The sequence below is a fragment of the Sturnira hondurensis genome, unplaced genomic scaffold, assembly GCF_014824575.4.
Source record: "Sturnira hondurensis isolate 20B ecotype Veracruz unplaced genomic scaffold, ASM1482457v3 Scaffold0014384, whole genome shotgun sequence".
In the NCBI taxonomy this organism is placed as follows: Eukaryota; Metazoa; Chordata; class Mammalia; order Chiroptera; family Phyllostomidae; genus Sturnira; species Sturnira hondurensis.
The window spans coordinates 5,791,607-5,803,162 of record NW_028087015.1 but is presented as its reverse complement, the minus strand read 5'-3'; the positions used below and the strand labels follow the sequence as shown (position 1 = coordinate 5,803,162).

At 46.3% G+C, this 11,556-nt stretch overlaps 1 non-coding gene across 1 annotated transcript; it reads right to left on the bottom strand.

The window, feature by feature from the left end:
• Window positions 1–9,674: 9,674 nt before the first annotated feature.
• Window positions 9,675–9,776, bottom strand: LOC118998919 (U6 spliceosomal RNA). The gene has a single exon (XR_005068992.1). It is a non-coding gene; the product is annotated as a U6 spliceosomal RNA (small nuclear RNA).
• Between the last annotated feature and the right edge of the window lie 1,780 nt (window positions 9,777–11,556).

Below are 11,556 nucleotides of genomic sequence, written 5' to 3'. Positions count from 1 at the left end.
AGCCCCTTCACTGGAGCCCGAGGTTCAGGGTGTGGTTTCTTGCAAGCCTGTCAGTGATGTTGTTTGAAGTCTTTCGATCACTGTTGGAGGTTTCTCTCTCCACCTGTCCCCTGTAACAAACTCGTGCCTTGTCCCACCTGAGCCGTTGTTGTCCGGCCAGCCTGCCCAAGCCTCTGTGGTTACCTACTCTAAGGAACCACCCTGGCTCCTTTCCTGCCTGAGCAAGTCGTCAGCCTCAGTCTTGAATTTGTACTTGCAACTCTTGGGCCGCATTCCCCAGCCTTCCTCCCAGAACCAGTGTCTGGCATGCAGTCAGTGCACAATAGATATTAGAAGATTGAGCCTTCCGAGGACACCCCAGTTCCCACCACGCCTCCACAGGCAGGGGAGGCCAGGTCCTGGAGGACTTCTGTGTGAGTCACTGGCCCATTTGATCTCAGGTCCATCACCTACCTCCTCCCACTCTGAAGCTCAAGATACTGAGCCCCTGCAGACTTCCAGGTCAGCTGGTGTCTGGGTAGCGTGGTCTGTGGAAGATGGGAGAGCGATGGAGAAACAGAGCCGGGATAGTCCTCGCCCTTTCTTCCTGCTTCGAGGGCAGCCTCATCGCAATGGCTGTGTCCTCTTCCAGGCTCCTCCCAGCCAAGCAGCACTCGCCGTGATCACGGCCCCTCTAGGTAGCCCTGGCTCCCGGCTCCTCCCTCAGGCCCCCCAGCCCCAGGTGCTGGCTTCCCGCTGGTGCTCACCTTTGGATTCTCTTAGCATCCCCTTCACCCTTTCACCCCTCCCAACATCTTGGTAACAATTCCCTTCTATTAAATTCCTTCTCTTGATCTCTTTTCTCAACAAGCTTTGTCAGATTCAGTCCGGAATGCTTTGCTGAGGATTCTGGGCTTCACGCTTTGTGGTGGTTGGTGGGACAGTACCAGAAGTTTTTGAGGAGCAAATGGATATGAGCAAATGGAAGAAATGGGGGTTTTAGGAAGATTCAGTTAATGAAGTTGGAAAGAATGAACTGGAGGGCCATGAACTCAGCCCAGCCCTCCCCTGCCAGAAGATTTATAGCATTTAGGAGCCTGTTAACACTCTTTAACTGTAGGCGAAATTTTGTGCATATATATATGTAAATAAATTATTTTCTGGAGAGAGGGCCCATAACTTTCATTAGACTCTCTGGTATTCCAAAATATTTTATGAACTACTGGGCTAGAGGTAGGAAGACTGGTTGGAAAGCTAAGCAATCAAGGGTATCAGTCAGGGTTAGGTGAACCTCAAGACGCATGGCAGCACCCAACCATTAGCCACAGTGGGAAGCCATTAGCCCTCTAGGACTAAGGAGCAAAAGAGAGGAAAACTGAATGACTTGGCCCAGGACAGCTGGAGCCCTGGGGGAAGGGTTTGGTGGAAGAGAAATACTGGAGGCAGGCAGCCTCTTCTGAGGTGGGGAGTTGAAGCAGGGGGCGAGGAAAGAAGGCACGCTTTGCCCCTGGCCTCCTCCCCTCTGACTGGCTGGTGACCATTGTCAATGTCTCTCCTGGCCAGCCTTCCCTGGCCAAGCACCAAGACAGCCCAGGGGATGGGGTCTGCAGGCCTGAGCACAAGTGGGTAAATGGGTGCACTGGGACAGAGCAGTGTAAATGGAGAATCACCAACACACAGAGAGTGTTACTTAAAACTTCCAGAATTGTCCAAGAAAGAATCAATATGTCATGTTTGGTAGCTCAGGGCACCCTCCCTTACTCTCTGGTTTCTGGATCCTGCTTTTCCTCAGGCTCCTACACTAACGTGGGCCTGCGCAGTAAGGCCAGATAAAGCAAAATACGGAGGAGTTTTGTGGTTGTTGTTAACTTTGTCCTACTGCTGCCCATAAGCTCTTTGACCTTGGAAGTCACAGATGTCTCTGAGCCTTCCTCATCCATAAAGGCCTGAGTTTGCATTTGATGTTCTTTTTGGTGCCTTCTGGTTTGAGGGTCTTATGATTCTCTAAGGGGCATCTTTGGCTTCTTCCCTAGTGTTCTGGCTCCTTCCAAAGAGTTGAGCAGCCCTCCCTTGTCTGCCATCATCTGCAGTGGTTGGGAGGCGGGGCACAAGCAAGGGCAGCAGACCCCTGTCCCTGCAAGGAGCAGACTGCAGCCTATTAGCATTTTATCGACTTTGGCTCTGCAGTTGGTTGTTAGAATTTGTAGGGAAATGCTTTCATACATATTTGAGTCGAAGTGTTGCCAAGGCACAGGCGCACTAATTTTGAAGATATGTTTGCATTCTATTCTGTATTCTAGAGAGAGACCTAATATAAAGAAACACACCTAGCAATTCTCTTTGCTCTCCGGGCGGAGGGAATTGAGGAGTGTTGCTGAAGGGAGCTCTCTTTTGTACGCATTTCAGAGATTTAATTTTATTAGCTGATGCAAATGATCTGTTCCACACATGTAAAACAAAAGGACAAGAAAATGATCCCTGTGTCAACATCAGGATGTCTGGCTTAAAATCCCATTCAAATAGCTCCCTAAAAATGATCAGTCACTGAATACATTATTTTTCTGACTTTGACAAAACCAGTCTGCACAAAGAAGCAGCCCCAAGAGGTTACAGATAAACCAACCACGTTAAAACTTCAGCATTTTCATGTCAGTCACAGGTTTTCTTAAGGGCCAAGTCACTGTTTAAGGACTAATGTGTTTGGAGAGGGGAAAAAAAATTGCACTGTGTTATTAGGCAGAATCCCCTTTATGTACAGGGATTGGTTCAGTTTGACCCTGATTGTGCTGCCTGCTTTATTGTCCTACTTCAAACACGGGGCCCTGGGCATCATCTCAAGGAAGGGCTGATTGAACTGTCGGCCTGACACTTGTCAGCTGCGGATAATACGGGGTTCAGTCCGTCATGCTCACACATAAATGAACCATGACAGAGATAGACTGTTGAATAGAAAAAGCAGTTTTCCTGTGGATAACCTTTCTTGAATAAATGCAACAAATAATAAAGTCTGAAAAAGAGGACCGTGTACCTTAGGAAAGCAGTGACGTTCAGAACCAACTGGTTATTATCTTTTGGGGCCATCAAAAATTGCCCCTGTATCAAAGCGTGCCATGAAGAGAAAAGGGAGAAGTGCTGTGATTATAATAAAAAGGATGGCAGTTGAGTCCGTGCAGTCTTCAGTGTAATATCACATAACAAAACCCAGTTACAGCTCACCAGGATTTTTAAAAAGGGGCATTGTTTGCGAACCAAATGGAATTCACAATTGTTCTTAGAAAATGGTGGCACACATCTTAATTAAAACAGCCGCAAAAGCATCTGAAACTCTTTATTTCTCTAAAACATTTCTCTCTTTTTATATATACTTAAAAAAAAAAAACTCCCAGTAGAAATTGTGAAGACTCTACATTTCAATCAGGAGAGTCAAAAGAATGATTTGAATTTACAGGCCTGTAATTGGAACAAATTGGAAACAAAAGAAGAGCGCGTTTAAGCCACGTGATGTGGCCGCAGTGCCGCTGTGTACGGTATGCTGGGGAAAAAAAAAATCATGTTTCTTTAAAGCAAAGCTAACTCCGCGGCAGGCTCCCAGCAATTTGCATAAATGTCTCCACCATGATTTTTTTAAATTTATGGGCCCTAAGTTTCTAATTAAATACTAATTAATACTATCACCAGAATTGTCTCCCATCCCCAGCTCTTCATAGCTTTGTCACTTTGATTAATGCACAGTCATTTATTAACTTATTTAACAAGCCGGGGTGCCTCATGACAAACTAGATTAAATTATCCTCATAACAGTCTCATTACTGAAAAAAAAGGGAGTTTTAAACTTAATAAAAATTATCCTCAATAATGTTAAAGCTTTTTCACAGTACCCTTAAAAGATAGAAATAGGTTTCTTATTTGATTTATAATATATGGAGTTGTATAAAGCATTCATTAATAAAATTTATAAGTTCAGTTAAGCTTGCACATTACAGTACGGCTGTAGCCTTGGGTGCTTATTATTTAACTTTTGCTGTAGTTATGAAGATAATTAATGTCCTGACCAGACAGGGACTAAAATACCCACTAGAATGAGATAATTAGAGACATAAATAATGTTTAGATTCTTATGTGCTGCTTTTTAAATTAATTGTTTTGTTTTCCACCCAAACTTGTTGAAGGAGAAAATAAGAGTTAACCCAGGGGGAACTGTGTGGTGGTAGGTGAGATGTCTGTTTCTGTGGATGGGCAAATGCTATGCTCCAACACAGTTTCTGGGCTGGAGCCGGGAGTGGGTGGGCCCCGAGGGGTTTTCAGGTCTTTCTCAGAAACTAGGGTCCTTGGCACTCTCTGGCTCCCTCTAGCGGCCAGGTTCTGGAGGCAAGCACATCTTGCCGCAAGGCCTGCTATTAGCCACTCAGAAAACAGAAGGTGATGAGTCAGAAACCAGAACTGGAGGAAGTCTCTTCATTAAGTTCTGGGGTAAGCTTCTGGTCTTAGTCAGACTCGGAGGAGAAGGAGAGCCCCAGGGGAAGCTGGATGAGCCTATGGCAGCAAATCTTTCCTGCTGATGAGGCAGAAGAGAGGAAGCTGTGGCTTAGGCCCTGCCGGTTTCAAAACAAATCTGTATAAATACCTTAAAATGTATGTGGAACTCAGATCCTCGGTGGGGCTGTGTGTTACAGTAGGTATTTGGCATGTTTGGCAGGGACATTCTTGTCTCACCTTCAGTTTCCTGCTAAAATAGCACCCTCGTTGAGGTCCCTGGGTGACCTGGAGAGAGAGTGGAGGAAACACATCTCCTGAGGGAAAAGCATCTGCCAGTTAAGCTTCCTTTTGGTCTGTGGAGTCCCCGGTCTTTGGTGGGGCTGCTGGACAGGGCCCACAGCTCCTCAGTCACAAACAGGGAGCTGACACCCCGTATGGGTAACACGTCACCATTTAAAACGCCCTTTGACATGTATCGTCTGTCATCCCTCCAGAACCCTATGAGCCCAGAACAGGCACTGTGACTGTGGCTTCCAGGAGTCACCTGGTTCTGTGGAATCACAAACATCAGTTAGGTACTTCGTCCCTGGGAAGGGTATCTGGCTCCTTTTCTTCCATTTTCCAATATTCCATTGTCTTTCCTGAATTTCTGCATCTCACTTCCATTTCGTCTCTCTCATGCCCTCCCCCACCCCTCACCTTTCCCCCTTTTATCCCCGAGTCAGAGTGTGGACAACAACGACTCTATGTCCACAGATGACAGTGTTGTTGGGGACTGGTGCCCGAGGAACTCTCTGGGCAGAAGAATGGCTTGGAGAAGTTTCTTCAGGTTGAGTGCTTCATGGTCCTAGTCTCCTCCAGGTCCCACCTCAGTCCCGGGAGGTAAGTAGATGGCAAGTGTTGTTATTTTTTATGATCCTTGTTTTTTGTTGACTGAGATTTCTGTCTTTGCAAGTCTATTAGTGGAGTCCCACTAGCAGATGGTGGCTCTGGCCAAAAATTGATCAACAGGAGGCCAAATCTCAGCTTCCTGATTTCCTTGGTTTCCTTCTGGCAACTTTGAGTTCAGTGTATTAAGTGTCCAGCTTGCCTGGGATTCATTTTGGGCAAGTAGGTCAGACTAAATTAAGTGGGGCCTCTAGGAACCCCGTGAGGAGATGTCAAAGATGAAAGTAAAGGCACAACATGTAGCAAGGAGAGATGGAGGACGACACAGGAAGGTGAACGCCCAGCGGGCCTTACTCCTCTCAGGTCATTCCATGTGGGTCTGCGCCGGCTTCATCATGATGGCCGAGGAGGGAGGGGCCGTGGGAGAGATGGAGAGGGGCTGAGGATGAAGGATACGTGTTCAGAGGGGCTGAGGAGAAGTAACTGTTTTTCAGTGGTTCTCAAACTTCAATGGACAAAACAGTGTTTAAACATAGATCCCCTGGCTCCAGTTCCAGAGTTTTTGATTTGATCTGTCTGGGGCCCAGAAATATGCATTTTAAACAAACCTCTAAGTGACTATGATGCAAGGGGTCAGCCATGGACCACTGGTTATGAGATACAGGACTAAGAAGGGGAGAAAGAGAAGATGAAAGAACAGAAAGGGGTCAAGGTAATTGTGTCCGAATCATCTTTTCTTCTGACAAACTGCTGCAGCTGTCCTGGGTTGGTCTGTAGACCCTGCTTACCATGGGAGGTGTCTCCAGGTGGTGAGCAGGGCATAGGGCAGGAGCAGAGAGTGCAGAAGGTTCCCTCCCAGCCTGAGAAGAACGTCTGGCCACACGCACATTTTCTTGGCTCTTGACAGCTGCTCTCCTAAGTGTCAATCCAGGCAATGGTGCTGAACTGCCAGGCCCTAGTGTGTCCACTGAGGCTGCTCACACTTCGGCCCATCTCTTTCCTCTGAGAGCTAAGAGTTCCTTCCATGAGAGGGCATCTGCAGGAGACGGGTGTGCAGGGGTTCCCGGAGCCTAGGCTGCTTGCAGCATTTGGGTGAAGAGTAGACTGTCTGAAGTGGCCCCGTTTTCTGCCTCCGGAGCAACCCCCTAGAATAGTTAAGGTGTGGAATGGGTTTAATGCTGCCTCAGGCATACATGGCTCTGTTTGAACTGGGGTCCTCCGTGGAATGTCTGGCTTCTGAGGGTCCAGTCTATTGTTTGGGGTCACAGTGGGCAGACAAGCGATGGGAAGGCAAGTGATCTCACATTCCCTCAGCATTAAGCACCTGCCCAGCTGGGTCCTCTGGACCCATGGCTTTTCTCTCTCTGCTCTTTATGCCTTTACAACCACGCAGCTAGAGGGATGGAGACACCACATACGCACGCAATTCAATACAATAAGCACATGTGGGCCAAGTCCCTGGCACTGGGCTGGGTGCTCGAGATACAAAGATGAAGAAAATATTCTTGGCAGCCTGCTTGACTTTACCCCTTGAGGCTGTCAGTGACATTGCCCTGAGGAGAAAGGGGAAGTCCCAAAGGTTACCTGGGACCCAGCTGGTCCCCCAGCACCCTGGGGCCACATGGCAGAGAACAGGACACTCAAGGCTAGATAGGTGCAAGGTTGGTGGATGAGCTCACGGTGGGGTTGGTAGGGTGAGTGTGACAGAGGAAAGACAGAGTGACAGGGCTTTGGGCCAGGTTCCCAAACTGGCATGTGCATACCTCCAGGGGCTGCGTAAGAGAATCCTCTGGGGATGCTTGAAGAATACTGAAGCTCTCACTTTCAAAATCTTGTCATTTATGCTTTTCTATTTTTGTGGTATATTTAAAATGAAGAAAATGTCAGTTTAGGAGTAAAAATTATGCAATGAATGAATGAATGTCAGAGATATGTATTCAGTTATTTTCCTTGTTTCATTTTTGGGTGTGCATTATGAAACAAATATACAGAGCATCGGGTTAGAGTATTGTCAAAAGAGTTGTTGTTGTTAGAGTATTGTCAAAAGAGTTGTTGTTCTGGGCCCTAGAGTTCAGGTTGAAAGGGGACAGAAGCAAAACCACAGGGAGCTGGGAGAAATGGGAAGAGTCGGGGATAGAAAGGTTCAAGGTGTCTGAAAGTCAAGTTTAGTGCCTTTAAGAGAACAGGCTTTCAGCAGGGGGGAGGTAGTGACCAGAAAGCAGGAGGAAGACTGAGAGTATCTCAGGTGGGACAATGCTAGGTGATTCCAAAGTTGAACTTGTGATGGGGGAAGGGAGGGGCTCAAGGGGAGTGAGGGCCAGTGCCTGGGATGTGTTGTCCACGAGGATATTAAAGTACATGGGTTGATGGCCAGTTCTAGGGTAGAAAAGAAAATGCCAGTAGGTGGTCAGGGGTGGTGGTGGGCAACTAGGTGGCACAGGAAGAGAAGAAAAAATTTACATGCAAGTAGAAGAGTAGGGTGTCTTTGAGGGGTAAGAAAGACACGGATCTTTCTTCTCCAGACCCAGGAGTTTGAGAGGAGTGGAGCGGATGGGCGGGATGAGCCCGGATGACGATGAGAGAGACAGTCTCCAAAGGAAACAGGAGGAGAAGGGAACACTCCCCACCCCCAGGCTGAGGTTGCAGGGGGCTACTCACCATGGAACCAAAGCTCCAGAGGGAGCGAGAAAGCTCTGGAATGAGTGAGACCATGAGAGTAGGTGTCAGAGGAGAAGAAGACAGCAGGCTGGAGGGAACAGGGCCTCACCCTTCTCCACTTGGGGTGGGCCATTGTCCCACACTCAATTTGGTGGGTTGTGGAATAAACTCTGTAAGCCTAGCTGGCATGTTTTAAAGGGACATACACGTCTTTTGTTCAAAAACACAAAATATACTATCTGTGAGCATGCACAGTGACAGCCATAAGCCATCAAGTATTTTGTCATTGAAAACCTGGAACTGACACACCTGTAACCTTTTCTTCAGTCTCTTTTTCCACATGATTTCTCTGAGGTTACTGGTGAGAAACACAGCCTTGGGCTTCCTGTAACAGCTCATTAATAGTGATAATGCACTGTTTTAGGAATTAGAAATGCCACCTCCATGCGCTGTGCCCACTCCAGGGTCCCCCTCCTCTTCAGGATCTTTGCGACCACCTCTGCCCTGTTTCCCTTCATGGTGCCAGTGACGCCTTCGCCCACCCCAGCCTCAAAACCTCCGAGTGCAGCATCACGGCCAACTCCTGATTGGCTCAGCCCAGTGTTCCCAGCTGTCAAAAGTCCTTCTAACTGTCATCCTTGGCAAGGTCCCTGCAGACATTTTGGGTATTTTCGTAAGTAATTTCTGTGTCAGTCCTTCTGTTTTGATCTTTATTAATTCAGTTTTGTGAGTCCAAAGCTGGAACACACTGAAACCAATCCCAACCACCCTGAGTGAAGTGATGCCTTATTCTGAAGAAATGGGAGCACCGTTGAGGCATCTGGAGCTCCTTTCCATTCTACCTAACTTGCCCCACCAGCCTCCCACGTGGCTGTAGCCTGTGAACATTATACCATATGTTCATTCAGTCCTTCCTCTTCATCCTCAGTATTAGCAGGCTTCCTTAAACATGTTTCTCAACGTGTGACTCATCACCTTTCCCTGTCGAGAGCATGGAGTCATCTTTGGTCTCCAATGACTTCTACTTTTCTGAAGCTGAACATTTTCAAGATATGGGGTCGACCCCTCCTCTCCAAACACCTGCAAAAGCATTTAAAAATGAGTCAGTTCCAGGGTGTAGTTTTTCTTTATTATACCAAATTTATTCATAATACATTATGCAGGTGTTTTGACAAGAATCCAGAAACATCTTGAGACACCATATTTCTCTGAAATGTGAGAATTTAAGACCATTGCTGTTCCAGGACAAATCTTGTGTAGAGAGCTTTTTATTGCATTCATTTGCATTATTTCATTCACTTCTCAGAACTCTGTCAATTAACAACAGCTTGATCTTGCAGATGAGATAACAGAACCCAGAGAACACTCACCCGAAGCTACACACTGGGAAGATTGTGGGGCCAGAGCTAGACCCAGTGTTCTCTCTACTAAGTCTTCTGCCTTTCGGGATTAAGGACAGATCAGACAATAAGATCACTCCTGATTAGGTGCATGACAGGTTGGAGCTGGAAGGAACAACCCCTCCCTTCCCCACCCCATTCCCCATATCTAATTTAACTCTTACCTTTGGAGACATTCAGTTGATGTATCTAATTAGAAAAAATGCAAATTATTTGACTGTATATCTATAAATATTATCCCTGGAAAGAGAAGGAACATTTGGTAAATGCACAAAAAATATGGGAAAAATTTGCATGTTATCCTTTTGTAGGGACCATGCTAATCTCTGTATTGTTCCAATTTTAGTACACATTCTGGCAAGCAATCTCCAGAATATTTTTAAATGAATATACTGCAGTAGAAAATACTCAAGTATATCAAATACAGTAAAGATAATACAGTAACAATAAGTATTACTTTGTGAGACTTTAGTGTTAGCTGCATATGTGTGTAGACATTGTGGGTCATGATATGAAACTTGTTTCATGTCGTAGATTGTGCTGACAAATGCTGAAAAGCCACTGATATAGTGGAAAGAGCATTGCAAAGTGGGTTCATTTACTTGATTCCAGTCATTGCTCTGCCAACAACTACCTGGTGAACTTGGCCAAGGAGCTTACCCCTCAGGGCTTCCATTTCCTAATCTTTAAAAGGAGCTAGGTGTTACGAGATCCCTTCCTTTAAGATAGAATAATCTGGTGATTCTTTCATGACATCAGTGGAACACAAAAGCTTCAAAAGGAGGAAGATGGGTGGAGAGAGGTAGCAGCAGCAGAAAGACAAACGTGAGCCAGGTGCAGTCACACGGCTTTACCCCACAGCAGCTGCTGGCCCCGGTGCTCATTCCTGTTTGTCATCGCTGGTACCACCCCAAGATGCTGCTGCCATGGGGGTGTGAATAATGACCGTGGTTAGATCCAAGTTAGAGCCTGTGGACAGCAGCGGAGGTGAGGACTGCCAAACACACACACCTGGTACTGCCCTTGGCACCACGAGGTGCTCAAAAGCAGTTCTCCACGACAACCACGATCAATAGTCCAAGGAAAGGCGACTTAAACAGAACAAATGAAAACCGAGGAACCATATTCCCTCTGTAATCTGAGTGGCCCTGAAGTAATAAAGACTTCCTTAGACAAAAAGTAGGAAGGGGAGCAACTTCAGGAAACATTCAACGTGAAATTCTTACTCTAATTCCTTTTCTGGTGTAGACTAGTGCTGAGTTTTCTGTAGGGGACAGGGGCCTGGTGTCTCTTCCCACTCACTGGATAGATACGATGCAAAGTTGATTTATGGTGGAGAAACATCCAGGAAGTTGCTTGCTTTCATTAATGTAGAAGACACCTTTGACTCGGGGTGGTGAACATACAACAATGTACAGATGATGTATTATAGAATTGTACACCTTAAATCTGTATAACTTCATTAACCAATGTCCCTCCAGTAAACTCAATAAAAAGGAAGAAAAGGCATCTTTGACATTAGCACATAGGATGTGTGCACACACACACATGAGAGATGATAAATGCATTAAATGCATAAATTATTTATTCATCCTGGGACAGCATACAATATGACATGAAATGATTGTATCCATGTGATGTGCACGCACATGTAGAAATTGAGGGAGTATTTTTAGAAACATAATGCCAGAAAACATTTTGTCTTGGAAAAACAAAAGAACAACGATGTTCCAACAATCGAGGCTTATAGTTTTACACGATTGTTTATTATTTGTTGCATTTGGGAATAGGGCGAGGAGGAGACAATCACCTCTCCCAGCCCAGACCGCTTCAGCGTGCTTTGGCTTAGCGTCACATGCCAGGTAAGATTTAACAAGATGTGTCTGTTGGCCTGCAGTACACCGTGGTTGACAAGAGCAGTGTGTGTCAGGAAGCAGATCAAAAGTGGGCTTGGTTGTTGTTGAATACTGTGTACTTTTAAAGACACAGATGAATAATTTAAGTCATTCTAGTCCTAGTGGACGGCACTGAAACTGACAGCTCTGGGGCCCGAGGTCTGTCTGCTGCCCAGATGCATTGTGGGTATAAACAGGGACGTGACTCCACCCGGCCCCGCAGAGGGGCCCCTTCCAGTCGCTCCATCCACTGCAGCCAG